The sequence below is a fragment of the Stomoxys calcitrans genome, chromosome 3 (assembly GCF_963082655.1).
Source record: "Stomoxys calcitrans chromosome 3, idStoCalc2.1, whole genome shotgun sequence".
In the NCBI taxonomy this organism is placed as follows: domain Eukaryota; kingdom Metazoa; phylum Arthropoda; class Insecta; order Diptera; family Muscidae; genus Stomoxys; species Stomoxys calcitrans.
In genome coordinates this window covers 140,765,278-140,786,708 of record NC_081554.1, presented here as the reverse complement: position 1 = coordinate 140,786,708, position 21,431 = coordinate 140,765,278, and the positions used below count along the sequence as shown (strand labels likewise).

Genomic DNA, 21,431 nt, shown 5'->3' with positions numbered 1-21,431 from the left:
AGCTATATCAGGTTATGGACCGATTTCAACCATACCTAGTACTGTTGTTGAAAATCATAAAAAACACTTCGTGCAAAATTACAGTCAAATCGATAAGGATATCGCCCTTTAGGGACTCAAAAAGTAAAATAGGGAGACCGTTTTATCGCTCTGTGGTGGCTCAAGAAGTCAAGATCAGGTTATGGACCGGTTTTGGCACAGTCGCGCAAAATTTCAGCCAAATTGAATAGGATTTACGCTCTCTTTAGGCTCAAGAAGTCAAGGCCCCAGATCGGTTTATATAACAGCTATATCAGGTTATGGACCGATTTCAACCATACCTAGTACTGTTGTTGAAAATCATAAAAAACACTTCGTGCAAAATTACAGCCAAATCGATAAGGATATCGCCCTTTAGGGACTCAAAAAGTAAAATAGGGAGACCGTTTTATCGCTCTGTGGTGGCTCAAGAAGTCAAGATCAAAGATCGGTTTATATGGCAGCTATATAAAAACATGGACCGATATGGCCAATTTACAATTCCAACCGACCTACATCTATAAGAAGTATTTGTGCAAAATTTCACGCGGCTAGCTTTACTCCTTCGAAAGTTAGCGTGCTTTCGACAGACAGACGGACGGACATGGCTGGATCGACATAAAATGTCATGACGATCAAGAATATATATTCTTTATGGGGTCTGAGACGAATATTTCGAGAAGTTACAAACAGAATAACGAAATTAGTATACCCCCATCCAATGGTGGAGGGTATAAAAATGCTTCCCGGAGTCAAATGCTTTAACAACAGCACTTTTTTATCTAACTTTTTAAGAATGCTTTGCTATTCTTTGAATAGATACATTGAACTATGTCGTCTAGCACTTGACAACATCCTTTATAAAATCCCAAAAAAGAATATTTTTTAAACATAAAAATTTTTATTTCTCCAGTGTCCTTAAACAAAACAACGGTTCATTTATCATGTTCCTTTTGGTGGGTTGAGCTAAAGATTTTTTTGCCTTTATCAATTTCTATAAAAGTTCCTTAGGATTTTTATCTAAAATAATTATTCAAATATTTAGTATTTAAATAAAACGTTTATTACATTAGGAATAAATACATCACATTTAAAAAATTTAACAGCTATAAAACTTAAATATTTTTGACAATATGCAACTATTGCTCTCTGTTTGACATGAAAAACAATAGCACTGTGGCACTGTAAATGACAAAATTTTTTGTTTGTCTCTTTTTTGTTTTGCAATTATTAATAGTAAATACATGTTACAATACTTTTTGCATAACACCTCAGCAGTTGAAGATTTGCTTGTAATGGGATGTGGTGTTTTTTTTCTGCTGCTATCATACAATGGCTGATAGACTGATAATGCAAAAACATCATGAGCTCCATGGGAATGCGGCAGATATGAAAATATCCATTGTACTTAAATATTATATGCAGTTTTTCACCACTTTTTTGCTTATGTTTGCATTTGTCTATGTCACATCACCAATGGCGACCAATATAGAGCATGACATTTACAACTATATTCAACATAATGGATAACGAAAAACATATGTATGTTTGTAGATTTTTTCCTGGCAACTTTTTTATGTTATAGGCTTTCCGTGAGCTAGTGACATGGAGAAGGGGCACGAGATAAGCTAACAGAAGATCATCATTTAAGATAGAGTACAAGTAGGCCAAAGAAAGACAGAGGAATGAAATCACTATGAAAATGTATCGCTTTTCTGTTTTCCAAGGAATTTACTTCCTTTGACAAGGAAACAATACATAGGGCATCTGCCAAACTACATGCAACAAATTTTAAAAACTTTCTACATATCAACAAGGGAAAACTAAAATTTAGCTTTGATTAAAAATAGATTTAGTGATAAATTAACTTAATGGCACTCATGCAAAAAGGAAAATAAAAACACCACACAATTTCCAAGAGTAATTCAGAAAATACCAATTGAAATTCAGAAATTCCATTCGAAATTCGGAATATTTTATTTGAAATTCAGGATATGTCAATTGTAATTCAGGTATTCCATTTTAAATTCAGAATATTCCAATTGGAATTCGGATATTCTATTAAAAATTCCAAATATTTCATTTGAAATTAAGAATACTTCAATTGAAATTCAGAACAATGTAGTGTCTTAAAAAACTATGAAGTATGAAATAATTAAAAAGTATTTTGTCATGTGATCTACAGCTACATAATCATGTATAATTATTTTCTAGGATTACAAGGATCATACCAAGTAATTTTATGAAAAAAAATGAGGAAAAAGGAAAACAATTAACAATAATTTAAAATAGAGATACCAGCAAAAATAACAAAGATACGAACAATAAAGTTTTGCTATAAGAAATGAGAAAGAACCTTTATCTTGCAGGGATAGAGCTTCTTCCAGGAATGTTGGATGGCGCTTCTGCTGTCGCCAACACTAGTAGTTAAACCAGCTTCGTCTATAATTCACTCTAAATGTTGCTTTCGCTTCTGTCCAATATTTGCTTTAGGTTTTAATTATACTCCATGTTATTTCAATAGGGTTCATTTAAGGTGAATATGGAGACAATCTTAAAAGAGATGCAGGAGACTGTGTCAACAACTAAAGCAAGTTCTGACAACTGGTTCCCCATGTCCACCCACTTTAAGAAAACCGACGGGACTCCAGTCCTATATATCAGACGCCACACATCTTATTGTTCCAATAAAGTAGATTTTTGGTCCTCTTGTTAGTAATTTCTTCCGCATATAGACCACTTGCTTTCGCTCAAAAATTAATTTGTTAAGTTTGATGCTGATGCTAAAGAATTTTAAGGTAATAGTGGGAATCGCTTCGATTGACTTCATTATTTCTTTAACTTCCTGATCCAATGGAACATGTTGTCTTTCGCCCCCTGATTTTGTTGCATTCCATACTGTTGGGTCAACAGTTTCAGGATTCAGTCAACTCTTTCCAATGGAGACCTATGTTTGCGACGTCAATGATACGAATTTTTTCTTGGTCAGAATGCCTCTGGTATTTACTTTATAGTCTGAATTTCAATTGAAATGTCCCGAATTTCAATTAAAATATTTTGACTTTTAAATGGAATTTCTGAATTTCAAATGAAATTACTGAATTTCAATTGAAATATTCTGAATTTCAAATGGAATGTCTAAATACCAAATGGAATTTCGGAATTTCAAATAAAATATATGAATTTCAAGTGGAATTTCTGAATTACAAATGGAATTTCTGAAATTTATTTGGCATATTCCGAATTAAAATTGAAAATGGTAAACTACTAAATTTCCCAGTAACATTCCACTAAGGAACAGGGGATACTTCTCTCATATCAAAGATTGCAGTCCGATTAAAGTTTTAGCTCAACGATGAAGGACCTCATTTTTTATTGCCGAGTCCGAACGGCGTGCCGCATAGTGACACCACTTGATAGAGAAGACATGGTAGCATGCCTCACAAATGTAGCCTGCATTAGAAAGAAGATAACCACTACTGACAAATTTTCTGAAGTTCACGCCGGGATTTGAACCCAGGCGTTCCGCATCATAGGCGGACAAGTTAACCTCTGCGCCGCGGTAGCAGTCTACGGTATAAAAGTAGCGTATTTTCTTTTCTTTTCGATCAAGTTTATTAAGGATAGTTTAATTTAAGAAATATATTTCTTAAGAAAATATAAAAAATTTTTTTATTATTTCTTAATAAGGATATATGGCTGTTCTTCTGCACTATAACTATGAGATTTAATCTTGTTATGTAGGTATTCATTAAAATAAATAATAAAAAAAAACTAGTTTCGATTTTATAAAAAAGAGATTTTTTATAAAATCGATATAATTTAAAAATGTTGATTCTATGTATGAAATATTGAGACAAAATGTTTCTTATTATTAACAAAAACTTGTGTCTGATGATCAAGCTACAGCCGAACAGTAAACCGACAAAGGCTGTGCCACTTGTACAGTTGGTTTTTATTGAATTGTTTTAAATCAGCTATTTACCAAATATATGAAATAGTTTCAATTATCCATCAGAATAAGTTGCTTTTCCACAAAAAATTAATTTTTATTTACTTTGATTACCTCCAATGATGAACATTGCTTTGTTTTCAAATTACTCCTTACAAGTTTAACAATAAAGTTCATACCTGAAAAAAAAATATGTATAAATTATTTGTTATAAAAATATTAATTATTAAATTACAATAAAATATATTATACAAAAATGAAAGCGTTACGCTTTGTTTCTTTGTATATTACTTATAGACTTAAACACGGCTGAATTGATTTTAAAGAAATATTTACTGATAGTGGATTTTGTCCCCACGATGGCAATCACCCTTTTAGATATCCGAAAGGGGAGCTGACCTCCCACTTAACACAATTTTCAAAAACGCCATATGGTAACTCAAAAACACGAAAGTTGTATAAAATTTTGGGGTCAAATACTCTGGGGGAACGCCTCACCACAAAACCTACCCAAATAGATATGTTTTTTATTTTGTTTTTATTGGGTACCAAATTAAAGGTATTAAAGAGTAGAGTACGAAAAAATTTAAGCCTAAGTGCCGGGGGGTCGCCCAACCCCCCAAAAAACATCCCCCAAACGGATATGTAGAACGAAAGGGACAATATGAGTCTCAAACGAACGAAGAAGTATACGAAACAAAAATTGGGGCTAAAGATAGCCTTGCCAGATGTGGCAGTCCCGACTCCCAAGTTTTAGAAAAAAAATATCACAAAATCCAGACTATTGAATCGTACTCAGAAATCGATTGAAACCTTAAATATAATCCTCCGCATTTTCCCTGGTGAAAACAAAAATGTTTTTGGTACACTCAGCTTTTAATAATATTACAAAATGGTTCTCGTTTTCAGCAGAACTTCTTAGAACCTTAGAAACCTCAGTGACATGTTTTATGGCGACTACTGGAGTCTTCGATCTGTTTACAATAAATAATAAATAAGCAAATTTTATGTTTTTTGCACAAATTCCAGCTCGAAATCAAACAAGTAAAAAGGCGTTAAGTTCGGCCGGGCCGAACTTTGGATACCCACCACCTCCGGTATATATGTAAACCACCTTTCATCAAAATTCGATGAAAATTTCATACCTTATACTCATATACCTCATACCGATCTGAACTATATACGACGCGGATGTCGAAAAGCCGAACATAAGTTACTGTGTCAAATTTCAGTGAAATCGGACAATAAATGCGTCTTTTATGGCCCCAAAACCTAAAACCTAGATATCGGTCTATATGGCAGCTATATCCAATTTTGGACCGATCTGTGCGATATTGCAGAAGTATGTCAAGGGGCTTAACTTAACTCACTGTTCCAAATTTCGGGGACATCAGGCAATAAATGAGCATTTTATGGGCCCAAAACCATAAATCAAGAAATCGGTCTATGTGGCAGCTATATCCAAATTTGTACCGATCTGAACCAAATTGTAGAAATACAGGGTGGCTGATGAAAGCCGCTACCAAAAAAAAATGTAATAACTTTTTTTCTATTTAATAATAATAATTTAATAATTAATTTAATTAATTAATTAATTAATTTAATTAATAATAATTTAATAATTAATTTAATAATTTAATTTAACATGAATAAAAGAAAAATGTATTCCATACACCGAAAAAAAAATGTAGCAATATTCATCATTGTAGCAATATTCATCAGCCACCCTGTATGTCAAAGGGCCTAACACATCTCACTGTCCCAAATTTCAGCAAAATCGTATAATGAATGTGGCTATTATGGGCCTTACACCATAAATCGGAGAATCGATCTGTGGCGGCTAGCAGAGAAACCCTCAAAAAATAGAACGCACCACAATTATTTTTTATAAAAAGGAACTATTTTAATGTTTATTTTACGAAGTTTAAAAGATGACTGAAAAAATTTCAAATGTGATGTCACATATATAAGACAAAAAATCAAGGCCTCCTTGGTTACAATAAGCAAAAGAAAATAACAAAATTAACATGAACAGAACAGAATACAAAGAAAACAATTAAAGGTAAAAGTAATAGCCTACTTAAAAATAAAATGTACAATTTCATGTATTGGAGTTTAAAGTAAATTATGCAACAACCCTCAAAAAATAGAACGCACCACAATTATTTTTTATAAAAAGGAACTATTTTAATGTTTATTTTACGAAGTTTAAAAGATGACTGAAAAAATTTCAAATGTGATGTCACATATATAAGACAAAAAATCAAGGCCTCCTTGGTTACAATAAGCAAAAGAAAATAACAAAATTAACATGAACAGAACAGAATACAAAGAAAACAATTAAAGGTAAAAGTCATAGCCTACTTAAAAATAAAATGTACAATTTCATGTATTGGAGTTTAAAGTAAATTATGCAACAGGCAATGCCAACTATGTTAAGAAATACTTTGGTAATTGAGGTGTCACCACAGATCTATATGGCAGCTATATCCAAATCTGGACCGATCTGAGCCAAATTAACGAAGGATGTCGATGGGCCTTACACAACTCACTGTCCCAAATTTCAGCGAAATCGGACCATAAATGTGGCTTTTATGGGCCTTAGACCCTAAATCGGAGGATCGGTCTATATGGCAGCTATATCCAAATCTGGACCGATCTGAGCCAAATTGACAAAGGATGTCGAAGGGCCTAACACAAATCCCTGTCCCGAATTTCAGCGAAATCGGATAATAAATGTGGCTTTTATGGGCCTAAGATCCTAAATCGGCGGATCAGTCTATATGGGGGCTATATCAAGATATAGTCCGATATAGCCCATCTTCGAACTTAACCTGCTTATGGACAAAAAAGGAATCTGTGCAAAATTTCAGTTCAATATCTCAATTTTTAAAGACTGTAGCGTGATTTCAACAGACGGACGGACATGGCTAGATCGTCTTAGATTTTTACGCTGATCAAGAATATATATACTTTATAGGGTCGGAAATGGATATTTCGATGTGTTGCAAACGGAATGACAAAATGAATATACCCCCATCTTTCGGTGGTGGGTATAAAAATAGCATAGCAAAATAACTTATAGTGTTCGGTAAGTGCGTGGTGTTTTAAAAGTACTTTGACTGACATAGTGAATCCCGATTTCTAATACGATATGTTCTTCAACGCCTTTGCAAATTGAATAAAGTTTTTTACATACCCAAGAACTATTGAGATTAGATTTGATCATTTTTATATTTCCTATACCTATAAGTAATCCCCATTGCAAAAAATTGTTCAGTATTTTAAATAGTGCATATATCAAAGAAATATATATAATCTGTTTAATTAAAAATAAGATCGAACATTAACCCTAGGAAGAGCAGATTGGGCTGGCAAGACCAATCTTGACTTTCATGGCTTCCCTACAATTCATTATGCATTTTTCTGAAAAGGGAAGAAGGGAAAGTAAAAAAAGGGGTTGTACATAAATTTAATAGCAAAAATTATAACATTTTGAATTATTTTGGCCATTCTTGGCCACTGGAAGCCGCAAGTTTTGCTCTCATATAGACTAATCTTGGATCTTGACTTCTTGAACCGCTGAAGGGCGTAATTCTCATCCGATTTGGCAAAAATTGTGTACACCGCTTCTCCCATGACCTTCAACATAAGTGTCCAATGTGTCGATCTATTGATTGATACAGCTCCCCTATAAATATATCTCCCGATTATGCTTCTTAAGCGCAATTCTTATACGATTGGACTGAAATATTACAAAATGACTTCCACAATGTTCAACATTCAATTCATTTATGGTCCGAATCGGAGTATAACTCGATATAGCTCCCATAGCATAACAGTTGTTGTTCATTAATCATTGTTTGCCTAAAAAGAGATACAGCGCAAAGAACTCGACAAATGCGATCCATGGTGGAGTGTGGATAAGATTCGGCCCGGCCGAACTTAGCACGCTCTTACTTGTTCAAATTGGTCTTTAAGGTGATATAAATTGCATATCCCGATAAGTCATATGCTATTTTTTTTTTGTTTGCCTGTTATTAATGTTGATTACTGTGGCCATTTTTTAGAAACTTTGTTGGAAGAGATCATTTTAATTTGTCGAATATTACTGTGTAGAAGCTACCTGATTCACCCATTGATATACATTTCGAAATGTGGCCGAGCTCGCTTGTATTTTTTGTTATTGTTCTACTAATGTGTACATGACTGGCTTGGCCTTTTGTATCTAAATTTAAAGAAAAAAATTATGGAAATTGTGCATTCAGTGGTGTTTATAAGCATCCACTGAGACACACATTTACATTTTTCTTCTAACATTCCCTTCATAATTAAGCAGCAGTTATTTTCAGCAGCAGCAGAACTACTGCTACAATAGCAGCCAAACTAACTTATCATATTCAGCAGTGTTTGCTATTTTAAAAAAATTTTTCTTTGAGTGTAGAAGCTCATTTGGTAGATTTCTGTTGTTTTCTAAACTTTACATCCATAATTTCGTTTGCTTGTCCTTTATTTTCGTTTTAAAGAATACAGGGTGGCTGACGTGTATCGTTGCCAATTCAACATGTATTTTTTTATGTGTAAATATTTTTTATTGATTCAAAACACAAAAATGTTTGGAACTAATGTAAATTCCATAATCCATTCAATTTTGCTCTATATGACCACCTTTTGGTCACGACTACTGCACGAATATCGTGAATTTTGAAACTTCATGTTCTCCAAACTGAGCAGGTCGTACACTTCCAAAATGGTCTTGTATATTTCGCTCGGTGATGGGCAGCTGTGACTGCCAACGGCCGCTCTTCAATTGTTTTCATCCATCCTGTCGCCAAAAAAATGTTACTTGTAATCGGGAATATATTTTGGTATCAGCACCGATATATAAAGCATGTTTAAACCAAGAATGCCTAAAAATAGTCGCCCTTCAATTCGTCTGTTTGTAATATATTGCTTATTTTTATACCCTCCTCGTCATTCTGTTTGTAACACCTCGAATTATTTTTCTGAGACCCCATAAAGTATGTATATTCTTGATCGTCATATAATTTTAAGTCGATCTAGACATGTCCGTCTGTCGGTCTGTCGAAAGCACGCTAACGAACGTTAGGAGGGAGTAAAGCTAGCCGCTTGAAATTTTGCACAAATACTTTTTATTAGTGTAGGTCGGTTGGGATTGTAAATGGGTCAAATCGGTCCATGTTTTGGTGTAGCTTCCATATAAACCGATCTTTGGTCTTGTCTTCTTGACCCTCTAGAGGGCACAATTCTTATCCGAATTGACTGCAATTTTGCCTGTAGTGTTTTGCTGTTACTTCCAACAACTGTGTTGAGTATGATTCAAACATATAAACCGATCTTGGATCTTGACTTCTTGAGCCAATAGAGCGCACAATTCTCATCCGATTTGGCTCAAATTTTGCATGAGGTGTTTTGTTATGACTTTCAATAACTCTGCTAAGTATGGCGCAAATTAGTACATAACCTGATATAGCTGCCATATGAACCGATCTGGGATCTTGACTTCTTGAGCCTCTAGTTTTCTTTGCAATAAAAACTGAATTCGACTAAAATTTTGTTTTTTGCAAGAATCCCGAATAATCCCGACCGTCAGTTTTGCGCTTCCAGACTTGTGGCTTTGGGGACCTGGCGAGCCTAGGTAAAGTCCACACCAAAATACATCCCAAACGGACATATAGGCCGTTCGGTACAATATGAGATTCAAACAAAAGGTATTGTCATGTTTTAAAAGACAACTACGTGCAACGTTCGGCTTATAAGTGAGTATTATCTGGTTATAGACCGAATTAAAACATACATCAAACGTACCTTTCAAGTCGTAACAACACAGCACGTGCAAAATTTCAGCCCATTTGGATAATAATTACGCTCCTGAGATACCACAAAATCACCACAAAAGAATTCAAATCGGTAGATCAGCTTATATAGGAGCACTATCAGATTATGGAACCATTTTGATTGTACTTTGATTTGTGAGGTATCTTTCCATGTTGAAACTTCTCTACCAAGTGATGTCGATATGCGGCAAGCTGTTCGGACTTGGCATAAAAAAGGAGACCCCTTATCATAGAACTTACACATTAATCGGACTGAAGTATACCTTGTTCCATAACGAAATGCTCTCGTATATATTGCAAAAACGTGGTCATTTAATAACCGATTTACATGAAACTTGGTACATTATTGTTGACTCCCGACATTACAAAAATTACATAAAAGATGACACAGGTAATTAAGAAAAATAATGGTTATTGGTAATGTTTACACATTTATTTCACTATTATTGACTTATTAGCACGAATCAAGGCAGCAGTAATTTTTTCAAATGGAGTGACAATTTTACCTCAACAGCTGTTATTCTGCGAATTTTTATTGGAAGTCATTCGCGTACGTTTTTTTGAGAACATTTTTAAATAAAGTAAAATTACTTTACCGACCCGCAAAATCAATTTTCAATGTCTCAATTCGTCTTAAATTTCTTTACTTTCGAATGAATGCTTCGTAGAGTAATAATTTAAAATTTTTCATATTCAAACCATTTCGGCTGACTATGACTCGGCTTACCTTCTCTCTCGAAATCCCCATAGTGAATCGCGCAAACCATTTTTCACATGTTATTGAGTTGGTGCATGTTGACCGTAAGTTTCTATTAACAATTGATAAGTTTGAAAACAGTATTAAATGGTGCCATCTAGTCACCCTGTCATTTGCCAAAATAATAAAAAAAACAATGTTGTAGCTAACGCCGGAAAACCCTATGCAATCCGCTTGTTTAACCAAATAAATTAACGTTTTTTTTTTTTGAATTTTTTTTACCTTTGTTTTTCATTACATTACTTCTAAAGGATCAACCTTAAACTTAATTATTCAATAGACAGTTTAAACAAACATTAACAATTATGCTTAAAACCGTAAACATAAAAACTTATTAATAAGCCTAATATTTATTTGATCAAAACTCCCTTATGGTTTTTGGCATGTTAAAAAAATTGCTTTGTACCTTAATTTTTTAAAACTCAGAGCTTAAAAAGGGTCTCTTGCTCCCAAATGGAATTGTGAATGTGTATGAATAGAAAAGTTTTTGTGGTTAATTTGCCATGTAAGCAAAGTGATTATCCCTTTTTCTTCTTTAACATTACCTCGTTCACTATGAAACCTTTACATGTTCTCATAGAAAGAGAAATGCGCACACGCAAAAAATGGGACAGATAAAAGCAAGCCTACGAATGTTTTACTCCAATGTGTTGGGATTCATTATCCTCATTTGTGAAGTGGCGTATTAAATTACTTCTTGTTGTCTTCTCGAGGAACTTGTACGACATGCGACTTGCCAAAGATGTTCACACAAACTTCTAACAATACATAAGGAACACAAAACTAGTTTTCTGTTGCTTAAAAAGGACATGGTGAAGTGGAACAAGTAATTTACTTTCTACAAGACGACAAAAGGCAAAAAAAATAAAAAAAAAATATACAAGCTCAGCATATTTGTTGGGCCAGCAGATTAAGTGGTATGTAAGGCACAACTACCAGCATACAAGCAAGTTTTGAGTTTTCTCTTTGGGGTTTCTCGGTGCCAGTAAGGATATAAGTACCATTACGGATATGATTGTCAAAATAGTCGGTCGGTTGGTTTGTAAAGCTTAGGACTGAATTCCTGTTATACAATAATCGCTGCCGTATATATTGCGGTTAAGTGAAAAAAGGACAAGTAATAGATTAGAATATGTATCATAAGATGTAGCATACCCTTATAACGACGGCTCTACCAACACACATGTCTACGTGCATGGCACAAAAAAGTGTGCCAATAAAAGAGGTCAGCATTTCAACAAGTCTTATAGAGGGGGGTTTTCAGCTTAACATGTAGATTTGGGTAATGTGATAGTTTTGGGAGTTTGTGTGTTCCTAGAAAAAGGATAAGCAAAAGTAATTCAACCAAGGCCATTGTTTTATTCTTTTTTAAAAATCATACCATTGGTGTGTTTTTTGGGACAAACAATTGCCGGAGATGGGATAATGGCAAGAACACCTGCTCTCAATACCGCTTAAAGGAAAAATATGACCTTGGTTGGTTTAGGTAAATTATCTAACCGCAAAAGCATACTTAAAAGCTTATGTTACAGTATAGTGTCTGCACTGAGGCGTAAAAAGAAAACAAATTGTTTTGGAAAACATCTGATGAATCTAATGGACAATAACACTTCAGTAAATCTAAGTCTAAAAACGTAGGATGTTTTTTTTTTAAATATATATAATATTTATAAACAAAATCAAAACAGCTACTCTTAATAAAAAAAAATTAAATAAGTTTTCAACTGACAACATTAGTAATCATTTGATTTTTTTATGAATTATTTATAATTTACTTATATCTCTTAATCTATTTCAAGCCAATAATGTCGACTGGATTGAATGGAACCATTTTTACAAATATATAAATACTGAAAGACGACCTTCCCAATATCCCTTCGGAAGTTCAAGGTCATCTATACAAAAATATATCCGGCTAAGGCTAGGGCATACTTACATAAGACACCGCCATTTTTTCAACCAACAGAGCACAGAGGAATGTCCACTATGTAAAGCTGAAACCATAGGCATATAATGGTCAACTGCAGATGTCTTAGAGCAACAGTAGAGTATCGATATATTAATGCAGTACAAGCTTTCCTGAAATACTGTGACACCTATCACCTTATATAATATATACTTGTAATAGAGATCAGGCCGAAAAATCGTCAACAATTTTCGAAAAATCGTCACTCAATTAAATAAGTCTAAATCAATTAAATGGAATGGAAATAGAATGTTATTCAACACCTTTGTTTCAATAATATTGAAAGTTGATTTTTTTTAATAAAAATTTTATATATATATATATATATATATATATATTATAAATAATGCAAATGCAAATTTGCCCATGAACATTCTATTAAGGAACAGGGGAAAATTTCTCACACATCAATGAGTGCAGTCCGAATCAGAAGATTTTAAATGGCATAGTACCTCACAAATGTCGCCGGCATTAGGATGGCATAACCACCGCTGAAAATGTTATGATGGCCTCGCCAGGATTCGAACCCAGGCGCTCTGCGTTATAGGCGGACACGCTAACCTCTGCGATACGGTGGCCTCCTTTTTTATAATGAGAATATAATTTTTATTGAAAAAACAAAACAAGGGATAACAAAAAATATGGAATACAGACTTCAAAATGATTGGAGGGCCAATAATATTTTAATGGTTATTAATTTTTAACGTCCGATATCAAGCTTTTTTCTGTAATTCATTTAACATTACTCAATTCCCATGGCGAAACAATTAAATGTGGTCTCATTTGTACAACAAACACAAATCATATGGTGCAATCCGCCATCACGTCATCACGATGTCATTTCAAAAATGACATAATTATCAACGCAACCAATGAAACTTGCGTTCGTGTGTACGTTTGCAGGTAAATTGAGAGAAAGGGAAACACAAACAAAGATAACGGGCGAAAAATGGGGTGGTTTGCTGTGAATGTAAACACAGAACTGACGTCTAAATACCGTCAAACTACCACTACCTACCACTACCACTACCTTTATTATTCCACCTTGTTTAATTTCAGACTAACTTAAGTTTAATGCTGATACATAAATAAGCAATGCGTAATAGGCCATTTATACGCAATATCATGATCGTACTCATCGTGTGTACATGTTGATTACAGCTTTTGCCAAATGAGCAACGCGTTATAGGCCCTTTATGCGGAACATCATGATCGTACTCATCATGTGTACTTGTTTATTACAGCTTCTGTCGAAAACGGTGTATAGATTTTTTCTTTTCTTTGATTTTATTTAATTTTCCATTATTTTTTCTCCTTTTATGACTTTAATTTGGCAAAATGTGTTTTTCAATATCTGCCAATTAATGATTGCACATTAGAAGCCAATCATCGAAAAAATCAAATGATTTTAATTTTTCAGCCATGACTGATGATTATGTGTACACGTGACGCATACACCTTTATTTTCACCAATACTAGTACAATGACCACTCATCATGATTGGCCATGTAAAGTCCCTACATAATCCTGCCATCATATTAGATTGGGATTAATTGCGCCTAATTGCTTCTTTTAAGTCATTAGCCTAAAAAAGCATTTTAACTTTTCACACAGTTTTCATTTACAATTTTTTATATGCAGTTTGACAGTTGCTCATGTAAAAAGCCGAATAGAATACCAACTCTTAGATAGGGCAATAATGCGGATTTGTTGTACAAACCCAGCCATAAACGACAATTCTGAACTTTTTTTCTCTAATTTGAGGTATATTTCAGAACAAATAAATCCCGAAAAAATCGTCAACTTATAAAGGGATTCAAATCAATAATCGTCGAGCGCCAAAGTGCCAAATTTTGGACAAAAAATCGTCAAAATGACGTAAAATCGTCACGCCTGATAGCCCTGATTACAATTATCATATCTAATAGAATGGTTTTAAAGTTCTTCTTGGATCATCCTTATATCAAAATGTTGATGTATGATTCGTACTCTACTCTCACAGCTCCTTCATTTGAGTCCCATATTATCCCGATCGGCCTGCTCAGAGGCTCTGTGGCAGACCCCCAGTTATTTGCCTAATGTATTCCACCCCCAAACATGGTCCCAAGTTTAGAAGTCAAATTCAACAAACACCCGAATGCATTTTAATTGAGTTTCGTATTCGCCCGATCGGACTACTTTCCCATTTTGGGGCTTTTGCGGAGTTGGGTGGTTTTGAGCGGGATGATCTATTCCTCGTATTGTATACCAAAATACTTTTTGAGTCCCATATTGTCCCCCTTGTCAACTCCATTTTGTAGCCGACACGAATCTTCCATCTAGGAACAGGGAACACTTTTCTCGTATCAACGAGTGCTTTCCAATTTAAGTTTTGATCAATGATAAAGAACTACTGTTTAAAGCGCAGTATGAACGGAATGTCTGTTAGTGACACAACTTCGTTCAGAAGTTTTACATGGCTCAATACCTCACAAATAACGCCAGCATTATTATGCCGATGACTACCGCTGAAGTTTTCTCTCACAGGGATTTGAAACCAGCCGTTCAGCGACAAAGACGGACATATTGACCTCTGCGCCATGATTGCTCTTAGCAATCACCAACCACATACTCCACGCGCTCTATGTTTTTGCAAAACTCTATCTTCATATCCAATAGTAGTTTATTGACGTTTATGTGTTAAAATTAAAATTTAATGCATTTTTTCTTATTATTATCTGAACACCTTCTCTATCTTACAATCTTTAAACTTTGAGAAGACTATGATGATACCAAAACTCATTTATCGTTGCAAAAGGAATCAAAACTTCGACACAAATTTTATTAATAAAATACTTAAGTCTACTTTAAAGAATTTCCTATATGAGATTTACGTAACCTAAATCACACATAATGTATTGCTTGCATTTTCCAAACTTTTTCAAAAGTAGGGTAAGTCATAATCTTTATTCTCATTAAACTTGAATTAAGTCTAGCTGCCACATTTTGTTGGCTGAAATTGTAAGGTTGTCAACGTATAAGATAGGTATAATGGAAGATACATGAAAACATGGAAAATATATTTTCCCATACCGAAGGAAGTGTACTCTTTTACCCTACAATAAAACAGTGGGTGGTTTTACAAAATTAATTTGTTTGTAGCGGCCGAAGAAGAAAGGCATATCAATACAGTGTAGCTGACTCGAAGTGTAACCAGTTCAAGAGTCAAAATTTTTTTATACCCTCCACCATAGGATAGGCGGAATACAAATCTAGTCATTCCATTTGTAACACCACGACATATTGATATGCGACCCCATAAGGTATATATATTTTTGATCGTCTTGACATTGTCAGTCGATCTAGCCAAGTCCGTCCGTCCATCAGTGGAAATCAATCGTGATAGCGGTGAAAAGCAAGCCACTTGAAACTTTGAACAGATTCTTCTTCTCCAGAAAGATCTGTCACACTGCGACACGCCGTTCGGACTTGGCTATAACATGTAGGCCCTTTATCATTGAGCTTGAACTTGAATCGGACAGCACTCATTGATATGTGAGAAGTTTGCCCCTGTTCCTTAATGGAATGCCCATGGGCATTTGGATTTGGACTTCTTGTGATATATTTGGATGGATTTGGACTTCTTGTGATGTACGTCGTTGGGTATTGCAAATGGGCCATATCCGTTCAGATTTCCATATAAACCGATCTTCTGATTTGGCTTCTTGAGCCCCTTAAAGCCATAATTCTGATTTGGCCGAGATTTTGTACAGAATGTTTTGTTATGACTTCCATCAACCGTGCAAAGTACGGTTCAAATCGGTCAAAAACCTGATATAGCTCCTATATAATCCGATAGCCCGATTTGAATTCTTGAGTAGAGTTCTGTCACGACTCCCAAAAATCGTACCAAGTATGGTTTGAATCGGTCTACAACTTGATGTAGGTCCCATATAAACCGATCTCCCAATTTGGCATCTTGAGACCCCAGACATCGCAATTGGTATCCGATTGGGCCGCAATTTTGCACGTAGTGTTTCGTTACGACTTTGCACAACCGTGCCAAGTATGGTCTAAATCGGTTTATAATTACATTTTTTTTGTCTGATTTAGTAGAAATTTGGTTTCCCAAGATTCGGTCCGTCCAAATTTAGCACGTTTTTACTTGTTTCTAAATATTTTCATTGATTTAAATGACATAAATTTGTGGAAGCAATCTAAACTTCGGAATCCATTCACTTTTACTCGTAACCAACTTTTACCTTGAATATTTCTCCGAGTCGGTCAAAAACGAGTTGCAAACTGTACGATTGTAATCTGCCGATATTTGGGCCCATTTCCTTCAGGTTATCCATACTGGCATATTCTTTAGCCCTTACCTTGAACTCAAAAATAGCTCAAATAGAAAAGTCCATGGGATTGGCAACTGTGATTTAAACAGCCACTGTGTGGACGAAATGAAGTGCCGTCCGTGTTGGTACGTCCATGTTCTACGACCGAAATGTTTGCGTGGTCACGACACCAAAGCAGCTTTCAAAATCCTTCCCCGTAATAAGTCGTATAAAATATGACGCCAGGCTCGATAAAAACGATTGGAGAACGGCCATCGTCGGTCACAACTGTCCATACCATCACTACTTAAGATTATTTCGGGTCGCCGTCCGTAGGCTGAAATTGTCGTACGTGCCCTCGGTTAAGTTAACACAATCGTTTTGAGAGTTTACTGTTCAATGGAAAATTTTCTCTCGTCAGAGTACAGGATATTCGGAAATTCATCACATTCTTGCAAGCGTAGCAACTCCTTTGCTCTGTCAAGTCAAACTTCTTTTTTGCTTTGATGTAAGACGTGTACCTTTTGGAACTTGTAAGGCTTAACCATGGGCTCGTTTTTCAATATATGTTTCATCCTTTCACGGGAGATATTTACTTGAACGTCACTACGCCTTGAATTTCGTTGAATTCAAGCCGCCACTCTCCGAATCATTTCACGTGTTGTTGCATTTTTTTGCATTTGGCAACGAACAGTGGGATGGGGAAAATAAGTCTGTCATTTGTGGACGGGTAAACATATCTTCACGAAATTGTATATGATTATAGCTAAGGTGTTATCCAGACTATGTGCAAAGGTATGGGCCCTAGAAGACCGGGGCCCATTATTGGGACTTCAAAGTTGGTCACCACTGCGTTACAAAATTTAATTCGGGCTTTCAAAAACGAATTTATGGTTTATTTAAAATTCAATTCAAAACATCCTACAAAAAACATTGTATTGTGTGCGGGATATCTTTTATAGTGTCCAAGAAATTTGGCTAACAGTTTTTTCACAATTTTTTTCAAGGACAATACATTGTGGAAGGTTTTACTTAAATCGAAATATTTTTTTTTTAATTTTCGCTGATGCTGATATTTAATTTGTTTTGCGAAGAGTTTTCTTAATCGGTTTTCAATTTTTAACCGGTTTTGATAGCCTAAAAAATTTGCTATGTTTTTGCTCCAAAGGTCTGATTATTCAATCAAAAACTAGGCGAGTTACAAATCAAAAAATGTGAAAAAAACAATTTTTGGTATTTTTTGATCAAAAACGGTAATGTAATTTTTTCGAGTCTATACTTGATAACATTTTTTTTAACCCAGGTGGTACCTAAATCCATGCAGAATACACGTATTTACTGAAAATACAGATTTTGCACAAATCATTTCCCAGTATGGGAATTTTGGATATTTTTGTCGAGATATGTGACGAAAATGTGTATTAATTTTTTGAAGGGATATTCGTCTACAAAATACCAAAAAACAAGAACTATGTCTTTATTTGTTTTGGTTTTATGGTACTTTTAATTTTAATTTTGGTTTTCAAAAATGTGTACATTTTGGAGACCATCGTGGCACTGAGGTTAGCATGACGCCGAATGCCTGGGTTCAAGTTTCCTTACTAATGCTGGATGCACTTGTGAGGTAGCAGGCTACATCGAAACTTCTCTACCAAGTGGTATTGCTATGCGGCACGCCATTCGGACTCGGCATAAAAAAGGAGGCCCCTTATCACTGATCTTAAACTTTAATCGGAATGCATTCATTGATTTGAGACAGGGATCGCCTGTTCCTCATTGGAATATTCATGGGAAATTTAGTAGTTAGTTAATACATTTCGGGCTCATTTTGTGTTCACCCCAAATAATCTTGCCAAAATTATATTTTGATTGCGGCTTGGATATTTTCTTGTAAAGCAAGGCCTGACCTTTTCAAAAGTATATATTTTACATATGTAATATTATAAAGTATGATTAAAAATTTCTAGCTCGGGTCTTTTTCTATACATTCTCGACAAATCACACATTCGGAAGACTTAAAGGAAGTGAAAACCAGTCTGCCATTCTTTAATGAATTGAGATTATGATATTTGAAATGTATAGAACGGAGGTGTTTGTTAGACGATATGCATTTTTTTTAATATGTTTTATTTTTATTTTTTTAGCGTGGTGGACCTACAATTTTGTGATTTGCCTTAATGCGCTTTTGGAAGCCCGAAAAAAATTTGTAGAACCGAGGAAAGCGACTCTAAAGACCCACCCAATAAGGCCTTAAAATTTTGCACATCCTACTGTGATACGATGCGATTTATGGTGGAATACACAAACATATTATTCACTTTGCTGTGTATGAGTTCGCCAACAATTGCCGATTGTGATTTTCCAACCAAATCTAACGCAATCCCACCACTAATTTCAACCGGGCCAAATCTTATAGGCAAACAAAGGATAATAGATGAGAATTGCTATGGTATTAGAGCTATAGCTAGTTTTGAATGTTGGAGACCAAAGATGCTGTAATTGTGAAAAATGTCTGCCAAATCGGCCTCTAGAGCCTCAAGAAATAAAATCGGGAGATCGGTTTATATGGGAGCTATAAAGTTATGAACCGAATTTGACCAAACTGGGTAAAGTCAAAAACAAAACATTTTATGTAAAATTGCATCCGAATCGGACAATAACGGCGCACTCTAGAAGAAATCGGATAAGAATTGTGCCGTCTCGAGCCTCAAGATCCAAGATCGGTTTTAAGGCAGCTATATCAAAATATGAACCAATAAGGCCCATTTAAAATATCAACCGACCTAAATTAATGGGATGTATTTGTGCAAAGTTTCATGTGCCTAGCTTTTTTCCCTCAAAAGTTACCGTGCTCTCGACAAACGAGCGGACAAGGCTAAATCGACTTAGAATATCAAGAGGATCATAATATATATATATATATATATTTTGTTGGGCCTCAGATCAATATTTGGATGTCTTACAAACGGATTGATGAAATTAGTATACCTCCATCCTATGGTAGAGGGTATAAAATATTGTCATATTCAATCGGATATTGCCGGGGTGCAGACAATACGGTTCTCTGTTGCCATTACATCTTTGTTTAGTTTTTTCATAGGTTTGTCGTAACAAAAGTAACATAATTTTTAAACTAAATAATTGTTGTTGTTGTTTTAGCAGTGTGTTGTACACTGAGGCGGCAGCCCTTGCCGTTGAAGGCTTTCATCGGGTCAATCCGGCACGTACAACCGTCTGCCATGACCTAAATAGTATAGCTAGCTGGTGGCATGAAAAATTCAGATATACTTCTTGAAGGTGCTATGCTTCCCCGTATTGGCTCAACATTTACTCTTTCAACTTTCAGCTAGAAATGTGCGGGTGGGTGATTTTCATGCACGACATTTTTGTCTCGACTCACGTTCACGCACACTCACGAGAAAAAATGTTACTCATGCACTTTCACACTTAAATCAAAGAAAATCACGACTCACAGAACACTCACGACTCACGAAACAGTAAGAACTCACGAGTATTCACGAGAAAATCACTCATGACTCACAAAACAAGACACTCATGACTCACAAAACACTCAAGACTTGTGAGGCACTCACGTTTCAGGAGAAAATCAAAACTCGTATGATTTCAGAGTATGCAAACATTTTTATTTTCGTGATTTTCGCGTAAGTTGTGTGTGTCTCTTGAGTCGTGATTAGTGTCGCGAGCATGATTGAACTCATTCACGGTCAAAGACGAAGAATTTTTATTCAATCACGGTGCACGTGGGCGTGCGTGATTGAACTAAAATTGGACTTGACTCTCACTCACGAATCACGTGATTCACGCATGTCACGACAACTCACATGCACCCTTCTATTGTCTGCATCTGTATTGCATGGCACAAATCGGTATCAAATCTAATATATGTAGATTACACATGAACCAATCATCCATTTTCACTTTTATCATCAAGAGGACGCTTAAGTTTTATCTGTTCAGCTCTGTTATGACTTTTAAAATCCATGGTTCAAACGGATCAAAATATTTATATACATAAAATACTTCATATCGACTCTCATACTCTTTAGGATGTAGGGTATCATTGAATACATTCGTCTGATTTCGACCTCCACTTTTTTTCCTCAGAAAATGTAACATATTTATGCTCGTATATATGTGAATTTCCGCTAACAGATAAAAAGCTAAATTTAGGCAAAGAGACAGCATCCATAAACTTTTTGAGTTTTACTTCCAGCTACATAACAATAAAATTGTTCGCAAGAACACCAACACAAAAACAAACAACAGTTAAGGGAAATATTTTATCTTTTTTACGCATGCAGAGTGTTCATCTTCTAATGGCTAAAAGGAGTTTATAATTTGTTTTTTGTTTTTCGTTAGGTACATTTCAGGTGAAAACAAAAGTTATTCTTCACGCAAATAAAAGCTAATTTGATATTGAATGGGGCATTATGTGTCACGTTGTCATGTTTTCGGAGTTTATCGCGTTATTTGTTGATGAGAGCGAACGAGTTTGAGGAGGACTTTGCATTATTTGCGACGATGATGATGATAATGATGGTGATGATAA

The 21,431-nt window shown here is 35.0% G+C and overlaps 1 protein-coding gene across 3 annotated transcripts in view; it reads right to left on the bottom strand.

The window, feature by feature from the left end:
* The window catches only part of LOC131995710 (zinc finger protein 492-like), a 493,860-nt gene that overhangs the window by 191,417 nt on the left and 281,012 nt on the right, over positions 1 to 21,431 (bottom strand). For 2 of the 3 annotated variants that reach the window (XR_009397565.1, XR_009397567.1), the window contains exon 6: positions 3,932 to 4,149. The exons of the other annotated variant lie outside the window; for it this stretch is intronic. The gene's annotated coding sequence lies outside the window, so the exon portion shown is untranslated. Of the gene's footprint in view, positions 1 to 3,931; positions 4,150 to 21,431 lie in introns of those variants that run through there. 3 annotated transcript variants of the gene reach the window in all.